Source organism: Arachis stenosperma, chromosome 4, assembly GCF_014773155.1.
Source record: "Arachis stenosperma cultivar V10309 chromosome 4, arast.V10309.gnm1.PFL2, whole genome shotgun sequence".
NCBI classification, from domain to species: Eukaryota; Viridiplantae; Streptophyta; class Magnoliopsida; order Fabales; family Fabaceae; genus Arachis; species Arachis stenosperma.
The window spans coordinates 111554139-111567388 of record NC_080380.1 but is presented as its reverse complement, the minus strand read 5'-3'; positions in this window follow the sequence as shown (position 1 = coordinate 111567388).

Sequence of the window (13250 nt, the reverse complement as noted above, 5' to 3'; positions counted from 1 at the left end):
CTCCATATATTATTTCCAACTTATTTATTGCCTGTCTTCTGATATTCTGAATTTACTGTTAATGCTTTGAACTCTCAAAACCATTGTTGCTTGATCCATTAATCCTCGTCGGATCGACCCTCACTCACCTGAGGTATTACTTGGTACGACCCAATGCACTTGCCGGTTAGTTTATGGTTAGAAATTCCGCACCAAGTTTTTGGTGCTGTTGCCAAGGATTAATTGTGATTAACAACTGCTAGTTGTTTGATTGCTTAGATTAGATAATTTTTACTTTAATTAATTTTTTTTAGTATTATTCATTTTCAATTTTTTAATTTTTCTTTTTATTTATTTTTTTCCTTTCTTTCTTCTCGTTCACTCCCCCTACCCCTGTTTTCTTTTTATTTCCTTTTACCTTTGTTTCCTTTTTAATTTTTATTTCACTTTTGTTTTGTTTATTTCATTATTTTTCTTCTATTTTATTAGTTTTATTTGATCCATTTTTTTCTCAAACTTTCTTTCGTCCTTTTTTTATTTATTTTATTTTATTTCATTTTCGTTTTCCTTCTTTATTTATTCATTTTTTTATTTTTATTTTTTTATTTTATTAGTCTTATTTAAATTTCAACTTTCACTCTTAAAATTTTGCTCAATTATTTTTTTATTATTTTTGAAATTAAGTTTGGTGTTACCTAGTAATTTTATTTTAATTTACCTATTTATATTTTTTAGAAAAAATAAAAATATTTCGAAAGTTTTAATTTTTTTATTTATTTAGTTGCTTTATTTTATTTCTTTTACACAGGTTATCTCATTGGGAATTCTCTACACTCTGACATAGAGATTCCCACTTTCCTTTGTTTTCTGTTTGTTTATGAGCAGGAACAAAGACAAGGAACCTCTTTTAGACTTTTATCTTGAACCCGAAAGGACTTTCAGGCGGTGTTTGCAACAAGCAAGACTTTACAAGGCTGTAAAGTCCACTATGGATCACAATAATGCTGTTAATGCCAATGTGGCAAATCCGGATGGGAATAAACAACCTAGGAGAGTGCTTGGCTCTTACACTGCTCCTACTGCAGATCTTTATGGAAAAAGCATTGTGGTACCTCCTATAGCTGCAAACAACTTTGAACTGAAGCCACAACTAGTCACTTTGGTGCAACAAAATTGTCAATATCATGGACTCTCTCAGAAAGATCCCAATCAGTTTATCTCTAATTTTCTGCAGATTTGTGATACTGTAAAAACTAATGGGGTGAATTCTGAGGAGTATAAACTCATGCTCTTCCCATTTGCCTTGAAGGACAGAGCAAAGTTGTGGCTAGATTTCCAACCCAAGGAGAGTTTAGATACTTGGGACAAGGTTGTTACTGGATTTCTTACTAAATTTTTTCCACCAAAGAAGCTGACTAAGCTTAGGGTGGAGGTTCAGACCTTCAGGCAGAAGGATGGTGAAACTTTTTATGAAGCTTGGGAGAGATACAAGCTACTGACTAGGCAATACCCTCCGGACATGTTCTCCAAATGGACCCAACTAGATATCTTTTATAAAGACTTGGGTGAGATGTCCAAGATGTGCTTAGGTAATTCTGCAGGTGGTTCATTGCACATGCAGAAGACACCGGAGGAGACTATTGAGCTTATTGAGTTGGTTGCTAGCAACCAATATTTATACTCATATAACAGGAATCCTGTGAACTCTAAGGCTCCTCAGAAGAAAGCTGTTATGGAAGTAGAAGCTCTTAATACTATCCTTGCTCAGAATAAAATTTTGAGTTAGCAGATGAATTTAATTACTCAACAGTTGAGTAAAATGCAAGTTTCAGCTATCAACACCCAAAATCCACCTCAAGAGGTCCCTTATGACATGACAGGTAATTTTGTGCAAAATGATAATTATGATTATGCTCAATCATGTTCTGAACAGGTAAATTACATGGGGAGTGATCCTAGAAACCCTAATAATAATCCATACTCTAAAACATACAATCAGGAGTGGAGAAATCACCCAAATTTTGGGTGGATGGACCAACTTCATAGATCTCAGAATTTTAACAATGATTTTCAGAGCGGTTTCCAACAGAACAATCATAATAACCGCCAATTTCAGTCTCATCAACAACAACCACCTCAGCAGGCAAATTTTCAACCCTAACAAGATTCTAATTTGGAGATGATGAAAAGTTTTATGCAGGAAACCAGAGCTTCCATTAGAAACTTGGAGGTGCAAATGGTCCAATTGAGCAAGCAAATACCTGAGAGGTCCTCAAATACATTTCCAGGTGATACAGTGGTGAATCCAAGAGAGGAATGCAAGGATATTACCTTGATAAGTGGACAAGCAGCAAGTATGGAAGCACAAGTTAATAAGGAAGCTAGTTGAAAAAGAAACTCCAGAGGAGAAGAAGGAAGAAGTAGAGCATGCCCCTCCAAAGCGTGCGGACAACCCATTTCTAGACTCTCTTGACACTTATCCTACATTGCCAAAGGCTCCTGAACACAAGTCTAAAATGCCATATCCCTTTTGCATGCTTTTCTCTTTACTTCTTCCATCCCATACTTGACTTGGAAACCTGAAATCACTCAACAAATATATCAAGGCACCAAATGGGATTAAAGTGAATTAATTTTAGCTATTTTAAGGCCTAAAAAGCATGTTTTCATAATTAAGCACAATTTAGGAAGAAATCTCAAAAGCATGCTATTTAGATGAATAAATATGGGTTTATGTGGTGAAATCCACTCAAATCAAACCAAAATATATCGTAAAATATGGATTCATCAATTCATCCACACTTAAACAATAGCATGTCCTCATGCTAACACAACCAAGGAAGATGAATGAAAGGGGAAATAATTTATTTAATGCAACTACTTATATGCATGCGACTATACTAAATGTTATCTATCTATATCTATACTATGGTTTTTATTGAGTTTGGTAAAAACAAACAAGAGAATCTCAATCAATCCAACAATAAATCATTAGGGCTAAGACAAAGCAACTATAGCAATATGATCAATGTCCAAATATTTGATTTGAAATTTTCAAATTCATTTCAACAACTTGCAAGAAAATACAAGATAAGGGAGGAAACATAGAATTGAGCAATTGAATCCCTCACCGGAAGTGTTAATCGCTCAGTGTGTAGGGTTTAATCACTCAATCCCCCTTTAATCATGTTTCTCAAAGATTTGTAAGTCATCTAACAATCGACTAATATTTGATGGGTGAATGCAAATATCATGAGGACTTTTGTGGGTTGTAATGGGGCTTAGGTAAGGGTAGGATTAAGATGGTTAAGTGGCTAATAGATTGGATCTTTGATTAGCTCAAGTATCCCACCTAATTCTATATCATCCTATATACATAACAAAACAACCTAACTACCCATTTATTCTCTTTCTCACATTCACCCATGCATGCTTCTTTTCAATTTAACCACATATACATCTCTTATTTACATTCTTATTTTCTTTTCTTTTCTTTTCTCTTTTTTTCTTCCTTTTTTTTATATATACAAAGTATGTACATCAAACTCTTTTTTTTATTGGAGAGATGCATATGTTTTTAAGCAATGAATGCATGAGTATTTTTCCACTTTTCCAAATATTCTCAATGAACACCCAAAGTAAGCTAACTACCAATGTTTCCCATAAATTTCCCCCACACTTGATTAACACACACTCAAACTCAAGCTAATCAAAGATACAATTCATGGACATTAATGGTTTTTCTCTTAAGGCGAATGTTGTGCTTAAAATTAGAACAAAGGGGAATTAAAGGCTCAAAAAGTGGTTTACAAAGGTAGATGTAAGGGTTGGCCATATGGGTTAGTGAGTTCAATTCAAAGAATGGCCTCAATCATACTAAATGCAATTCAAAACATCAAACATAGGACATATAGACTAAAGCAAATCAAAGATCACAATCATAAAATGAGTATATCACACAAGAACAAAATTTTGTGGTTGAAAATGTGCAACCACACAATTAAAGCTCAAATCTCACTTGGTATTTGTTCAAGCTCTTTTCTATGTTCCATAAAAAGGTACTTCAAGCAAGTTCAAAAATATGTTTTCAAATCTAATCAATGGAATGCCCTAAAAGGAGATTTCTTAAAAATTCTTTGTTGTTTTACCAAACTTATTACTCTACCATGCAACATGCAATTATAACTATAATAAAACTGTAATCAAGCAAAGATATATACAAACAAATTAAGCAAAGCATAATGCAATGAAATACTAAACAGATATTCACAAAAATATAACTATCAAAAATTAGAAAATAATGCAAAGTGTTGAGAAAGAGAGAACTTTATGCCCCAAATTTGTGGATCCTCCCCCATACTTAAACGTTGCACGGTCCTCCGTGCGTGCACTCAATTTGGGGGTGATGAGATGTTCTAAGAGGCTCCACCATCAACTGGTGGGTTCCGGGGCTCTGAGTTACTGTAGAAAACAAGAATTGAGAAAAAGTAAGTTGTTGTGGTATAATGAAGACAATGTGTGTATCCTAAGTGTGCTTTAGAACATACACATTGGCCGGGTAAAGCAGTATCCACACAATCAAAAGAGATAGCATATGTTCCTCAATTGAGTCACCTAGGATGCAAGTAAAGAATAAGTGAAACTTGAGGCACAAGCAACTCTAGGTGACCATAAAAGTGAATTGAGTATATGATGCATTGGATATTGAAATTGTGCAAGTGAAAGCACAAAATGAATAGAAAGTGACACAATCAACAATAACCAATTCATGAGGAAAAGAGACTACTTATTCATCCTTAGGAATAATGAAATAATCACATGTATAAGGTGCTTGTTACAAAAAGTGACAAGTCTTGGTAGGAATCAAGTCAAGTCGACTAAAAAAATGCAAAGCATTAACAAGGAACAAATACCTTGTTAAGTTATTATATCCATTTAAAAATCATGATGAATAAGTAGTTCAACTCAATTCACTAAATTAAAAGTGCACCATTCATGATTAGCATGCCAAACAAGGATATAGCCCAACACATATGGTCACGACAACATATGCATCAAACTCAAGAATGCATTTTAGGCAATCAAATAAAGACTTAATGCTCAGTGCACATATTCATCAACAAATGAAACCAAAATTCAAGAAGCAACCCAATCAACATCAAACAAACACTTGCAACTTATTTAATTAACAACTAACTAAAAAAAACTAATGTAATTACAAAAATAAAAAATGAAATGCAAACAAAACTAAGTAAAGCAAGTAGAAGAGAAGGAAAAAGTAGGAGAAGAGAGTGGTGGAAGAACGAAGAAGAGAGGAAGTAGAAAGAAAAGGAGAAGAAAAGTGTAGTGGTGAGAAAACAGGGGAGCGCCCATGCACTAGCTGTGCTGGCGCTGCGAACAGTGGCTATGAAATTTAGAGGTTTTGTGCGCACGCACAGATGCCCTGTTTTCCAAAAATTTCTCTAAAAATTCCTAAGGTATTCAACCTTAGTTCAATGAAAGCTCAACCCCAAAACTTCAAACATTCAAAATTTCATGAATACATACAAATTAAGCTACTAAACTCAAAATTAAACTAATCATAGGCTAATCAAAACAAGCAAGAATGCAATAAACCAAGGCTATAAACAAAGAGCAAGGAAAGGAAAGATGTTACCATGATAGGGTATCTCCCACCTAGTACTTTGGTTTAATGTCCCTAAGTTGGACTTATGGAGAGCTTTAACAATGCTTGAGGCTCCAAATTCTCCATTGATTGTACCAAGCTTTGATGGAGTGTCCAACAAGCTATGAGCTCTCAACAAGAAAAAAAAAACAAAATGCAAACAAGAAAAAACATATTCATAATAACAAACAAAAAGTAAGATATTTACATACCAACATATTCACAATAGCTAAAAATAAGCAAGTAACATATGTACAACCAACCAAAAAGCAAGCTATTTACATATTAACATATTTACAATAGCCAAAAACAACACCATTGCAACTCCCCAACAACGGCGCCAAATTTGACGAATAAGAATTTATCGTCGATCTAGATTTTCACAAAATAGAATTCCATCGTTGAAAGTATAGTTTAGACCAACAATTAATTCCCACATCAAATGTTTTAAATTCAAATTATAATAACCGAGATCGAGAGTAATTCAACCTCGGGTCGTTCTCCCTAGGAGTTGCAATGAAATGTACATTTATTGGCTGTGGGAGAGCATGGGGGATTAGGAATGCAAGAAAGAGCAAATAATGTAAATAGCAAGAAAGTAAATGAGCATGCAAGAAAGCAAAAGTCAAAGCAAGTAAAAGCAATGAAAATGGAAATTAAATACTAAAAAGGACTCTTGGCAAGAATTGGGTAATTAGGGATTCCTATCCTAGTTGTGGACCACAAACATGGAAATTGTGTGGAATCAATCCAAACTAGTCAATCCTCCTTGAGAATTAGTCAAAAGGGTATAATTGATCTCAATCCATAAGTCCTAGTCAACTCACTAATTACTTAGTGAAAGAATAGCGTCAATGGAAACCAAATCAATTCACTATTCACACACAATGCGGAATGGACATCCACAACTCAATTCTATCCAAACATCCAATTTCTCAACTAAGTGTGTGAAAACTAAACATGCAAGAAATTAAACATCAAAGCAATAAAAGTCAAAGCAATTAAATGTCAAAGCAATGAAGATTAAAATGCAAGAAACCTCTTGGCAAGTAACTGAGAACTAAGGCTACCTATCCTAGTCATTAACCACAAACATATGATGATTATGAAGAGTTAATCCTACTTAGTCAATCTTACATCGAAGATAAGTCAAATAGGCATAGTTAATTTCAATCTCTAAGTCCTATGTAAACACTAAGGGGTCACATAGAGTCAAGAGAAACCAAATTAACTAACTACTCTAATGTATCAAACAAGAATGGACATCAATGACTCAAGGATCACCAAAGTCAACAATTTCAAGCCAAGAGTGTAGAAAAACTAAGTGAAAACTTTTATCAAACACTTGGTGTGCATGAGAATAAAATAATATTAAATTGCAATAAAATAAATTCTAAAACTACCAAAGCAAGAAAGTAACAATAACAACTAGAGAAAGCAATAAATGACATGAAAAGATAAATTGCATTAATTAGAAGCAAAATTAACAAGAGTGTTCATAACATGAGAAATTGACATAAAAGGGGAAACAACAAAAAGAGATGAAGAAGATAAAGATAAAAAATCATATAAAGATAAATGAAACTACACTAAAACAATAATTAAATGCTGAAATTAAAGGAAATTAAACTAAGAAAACCTTAATTCTAGAGAGAGGGGGGAGCTTCTCTCTATAGAAAATGACCTACAACATGATAAAAAGCTAAACCTAATTGCCCCCACTTCATTCCTCTTCACTTTGGCCTTAAATAACTTCAGAAAATGAGTTGGATTGGGTTTTGGAGGCCCAGAATTCGCCCCCAGTAATTTGCATTAATGACCTCACGCATATGCACGCATGCGTACGCATGACCAACGGTGCGTACGCACAGTTGCGCAGAATTCCCATCGTGCATACTGATGAGCGGATAATTTATACGCTTTCTGGCATTGTTTTTAGGTAGTTTTTAGTATGATCTAGTTACTTTTAGGGATGTTTTCATTAGTTTTTATGTTAAATTCACATTTCTGGACTTTACTATGAGTTTGTATATTTTTCTGTGATTTCAGGTAATTTCTGGCTGAAATTGAGGAACTTGAGCAAAACTCTGAAAGCAAGGCTGACAAAGGACTGTTGATGCTGTTGGATTCTGACCTCCCTGCACTCGAAATAAATTTTATGGAGCTACAGAACTTCAAATAGCGCGCTCTCAACGGCGTTGGAAAGTAGACATCTAGAGCTTTCCAGAAATATATAATAGTTCATACTTTATTCGGAAATTGACGACGTAACTTGGCGTTGAACGCCAAGTACATGCTGCTGTCTGGAGTTAAACGCCAGAAACACGTCATGATCCAGAGTTGAACGCCCAAAACACGTTATAACTTGGAGTTCAACTCCAAGAAAAGCCTCAGCTCGTGGATAGACCAAGCTCAGCCCAAACATACACCAAGTGGGCCCCGGAAGTGGATTTATGCAACAATTACTTACTTTTGTAAACCCTAGTAGCTAGTTTATTATAAATAGAACTCTTTACTATCATAATATCATCTTGGTTTTGATCCCTGGAATGTATTTTGATCCAGTGACCACGTTTTGGGGGCTGGCCATTCGGCCATGCCTGAACCTCTCTCACTTATGTATTTTCAACGGTGGAGTTTCTACACACCATAGATTAAGGGTGTGGAGCTCTGCTGTACCTCAAGTTTCAATGCAATTACTATTATTTTCTATCCAAATCAATTTTATTCTTAATCCAAGATATACGTTGCACTTCACCTTGATGAATGTGATGATCCGTGACACTCATCATCATTCTCACCTATGAACGCGCGTGACTGAAAACCACTTCCGTTCTACCTTAGGCCGGGCGCATATCTCTTAGATTCCCCAACAGAATCTTCGTGGTATAAGCTAGAATTGATGGCAGCATTCTTGAGAATCCGGAAAGTCTAAACCTTGTCTATGGTATTCCGAGTAGGATTCTGGGATTGAATGACTGTGACGAGCTTCAAACTCCTGAAGGCTGGGCGTGATGACAAACGCAAAAGAATCAAGGGATTCTATTCCAACCTGATTGAGAACCGACAGATGATTAGCCGTGCTGTGACAGAGCATTTGGACCTTTTTCACTGAGAGGATGGGATGTAGCCATTGACAACAGTGATGCCCTACAAACAGCTTGCCATGGAAAGAAGAAAGAAGAATTGGATGAAAGCAGCAGGAAAGCAGAGATTCAGAAGGAACACAGCATCTCCATACGCCTATCTGAAATTCCCACCATTGGATTACATGAGTAACTTTATCTTTATTTTCAGTTTATTTAATTTAATCCTATAATCTCTTAATTTAGTTATTTAACTTGACTGGGATTTACAAGGTGATCATAGCTTGCTTCATACCAACAATCTCCGTGGGATCGACCCTTACTCACGTAAGGTATTACTTGGACGACCCAGTGCACTTGCTGGTTAGTTGTGCGAAGTTGTGAACCATGGCATTGACACCATGTTTTTGGAGCCATTACCTGGGATTGTTGAAGTGAAAAGAATGAATCACAATTTTGTCCACCAAGTTTTTGGCGCCGTTGCCGGGGATTGTTCGAGTATGGACAACTGACGGTTCATCTTGTTGCTCAGATTAGGTAATTTTCTTTTTTATTTTCTTTTCAAAAAGTTTTCAAAAATATTTTTCAAAAATTTCTCATCTATTTTCAAAAATTATTCTAAATTTTTAAGAATGAATTCTAGAGTTTCATAAAGCATGTTGAAGCCTGGCTGGCTGTAAAAGCCATGTCTAAATTCTTTTGGACTGAGGTTTCACTCATCCTTAGAGAAGAGCTTCTTTGTCTTTCTCAGCAAATTGGCTACTGTATAGGATGTTTCAATTAAAGCTTGGCTGGCCATTGGCCATGTCTAGTATTTTTGCTGGCTATGAAGCCATGTCTAATTCCTGGACCGGAGCTTTAGACTAACATTGCTAAGATTCTTGGAATTCTTATTAAAAATTTTGAATTTCCTTATTCTTTTCTTCAAATTAATTTTTCGAAAAAAATAAAAGAAAATACAAAAAAATTCATAAAATCATAAAAACCCAAAATATTTTATGTTTCTTGTTTGAGTCTAGTGTCAATTTTTAAGTTTGGTGTCAATTGCATGTTTTAAAATTTCTTGAAATTTTTGAAAATTCATGCATTCATAGTGTTCTTCATGATCTTCAAGTTGTTCTTGGTAAGTCTTCTTGTTTGATCTTGATGTTTTCTTGTTTTGTGTTATTTGTTGTTTTTCATATGCATTTTTGCATTCCTAGTGTCCATGCATTAAAGAATTCTAAGTTTGGTGTCTTGCATGTTTTCTTTACATTGAAAATTTTTCAAAAATATGTTCTTGATGTTCATCATGATCTTCAAAGTGTTCTTGGTGTTCATCTTGACATTCATAGTGTTCTTGCATGCATTAAGTGTTTTGATCCAAAATTTTCATGTTTTGGGTCATAATTGTGTTTTTCTCTCTCATAATTAAAAATTCAAAAATAAAAAAATATATCTTTTCCTTTTTTTTCTCTCAAAATTTCAAAAATTTGAGTTGACTTAGTCAAAAAATTTTAAAATTAGTTGTTTCTTACAAGTCAAGTCAAATTTTCAAGTTTAACAATCTTATCTTTTCAAAAATCATATCTTTTCCATTTTTTATTATTTTCAAAAATTTCAAAAATCTTTTTCAAAATATTTTCAAAATCTTTTTCTTATTTTTATATCATATTTTTGAAAATCACATCATCAATTAATGTTTTGATTCAAAAATTTCAAGTTTGTTACTTTCTTGTTAAGAAAGATTCAAACTTTATGTTCTAAAATCACATCTTATGATTTCTTATGAGTCAAGTCATTAATTATGATTTTAAAATTCAAATATTTTTTCAAAACTAACTTCAATTATATCTTTTTAAAACCATATCTTTTAAAATCATATCTTTTCAAAAAAATATCTTTTCAATCTTATCTTTTCAAAAATCATATCTTTTTATCATATCTTTTTAAAAATTTTATCTTTTTCAAAAATTTGATTTTAAAATATCTTATCTAACTTCTTATCTTCTTATCTTTTCAAATTTGATTTTAATATCTTTTTCAACTAACTAATTAACTTTTTATTTGTTTCTTATCTTTTTCAAAACCACCTAACTACTTTCCCTCTCTAATTTTCGAAAATACCTCCCTCTTTTTCAAAAATTTTTTTTAATTAATTAATTGTTTCAAATTTTAATTTTAATTTTATTTTTCCTTTAATTTTCGAAATTACTAACCCATTTTTCAAAATTATTTTCGAATTTCTCTCCCCCTCATCTCTTTCTATTTATTTTATTTATTTACTAACACTTCTCTTCATCCTAAAATTCGAACCCCCCTCTCTCTGAGTTCAAATTTTCCTCTTCTCCTTCCTATTCTTCTTTTTTTCTACTCACATAAAGGAACCTCTATATCTGGACAAAGAGGATCCCTATTATTATTTTCTGTTCCCTTCTTTTTCATATGAGGAGGAGCAGCAAAGATAAGGAAGAGACACAGAAGAGCTCAAGGACATCAATGGTCCTTCAAGAAGGCGCCACCCTCACTAAGGTGGACTCATTCCTTGTTCTTAAATTTTCTTTCTGCTTTTCATTTTTTTGTTATATGTTTATCTATGTTTGTGTCTTTATTACATGATCATTAGTATTTAGTAACTATGTCTTAAGGCTATGAATAATTCCATGAATCCTTCACCTCTCTTAAATGAAAAATGTTTCTAATTCAAAAGAACAAGAAGTACATGAGTTTCGAAATTATCCTTAAATTTAGTGCAATACTTTTTGTTTTCTGAATGAATGCTTGAACAGTGCATGTTGTGTATGAATGTTAAAATTGTTGGCTCTTAAAAGACTGATGAACAAAGAGAAATGTTATTGATAATCTGAAAAATCATGAGATTGATTCTTGAAGCAAGAAAAAGCAAAAGCTTGAAAAAAAAAAGAAGAGTGGCGAAAAAAAATTAGAAAGAAAAAGAAAAAGCAAGCAGAAAAATCCAATAGCCCTTAAAACCAAAAGGCAAGGGTAAAAAGGATCCAAGGCTTTGAGCATCAATGGATAGGAGGGCCCAAGGAAATAAATTCCAGGCCTAAGCGGCTAATTCAAGCTGTCCCTAACCATGTGCTTGTGGCATGCAAGTCCAAGTAAAAAGCTTGAGACTGAGTGGTTAAAGTCGTGATCCAAAGCAAAAAGAGTGTGCTTAAGAGCTCTGGACACCTCTAACTGGGGACTCTAGCAAAGCTGAGTCACAATCTAAAAAGGTTCACCCAGTCATGTGTCTGTGGCATTTATGTATCCAGTGGTAATATTGGAAAACAAAGTGCTTAGGGCCACGGCCAAGACTCATAAAAGTAGCTGTGTTCAAGAATCAAAATACTTAACTAGGAGAATCAATAACACTATCTGAAATTCTAAGTTCCTAGAGATGCCAATCATTCTAAACTTCAAAGGAAAAAGTGAGATGCCAAAACTATTAAGAGGCAAAAAGCTACAAGTCCCGCTCATCTAATTAGAATTAATATTCATTGATATTTTGGAATTTATAGTATATTCTCTTCTTTTTATCCTATTTGACTTTCAGTTGCTTGGGGACAAACAACAATTTAAGTTTGGTGTTGTGATGAGCGGATAATTTATACGCTTTTTGGCATTGTTTTTAGGTAGTTTTTAGTATGATCTAGTTACTTTTAGGGATGTTTTCATTAGTTTTTATGTTAAATTCACATTTCTGGACTTTACTATGAGTTTGTGTATTTTCTATGATTTCAGGTAATTTCTGGCTGAAATTGAGGAACTTGAGCAAAACTCTGAAAGCAAGGCTGACAAAGGACTGTTGATGCTGTTGGATTCTGACCTCCCTGCACTCGAAATAGGTTTTCTGGAGCTACAGAACTTCAAATAGCGCGCTCTCAACGGCGTTGGAAAGTAGACATCCAGAGCTTTCCAGCAATATATAATAGTCCATACTTTATTCGGAAATTGACGACGTAACTTGGCGTTGAACGCCAAGTACATGCTGCTGTCTGGAGTTAAACGCCAGAAACACGTCATGATCCGGAGTTGAACGCCCAAAATACGTTATAACTTAGAGTTCAACTCCAAGAAAAGCCTCAGCTCGTGGATAGACCAAGCTCAGCCCAAACATACACCAAGTGGGCCCCGGAAGTAGATTTATGCATCAATTACTTACTTCTGTAAACCCTAGTAGCTAGTTTATTATAAATAGAACTCTTTACTATCATAATATCATCTTGGTTTTGATCCCTGGATTGTATTTTGATCCAGTGACCACGTTTTGGGGGCTGGCCATTCGGCCATGCCTGAACCTCTCTCACTTATGTATTTTCAACGGTGGAGTTTCTACACACCATAGATTAAGGGTGTGGAGCTCTGCTGTACCTCAAGTTTCAATGCAATTACTATTATTTTCTATCCAAATCAATTTTATTCTTAATCCAAGATATACATTGCACTTCACCTTGATGAATGTGATGATCCGTGACACTCATCATCATTCTCACCTATGAACGCGCGTGACTGACAACCACTTCCGTTCTACCTTA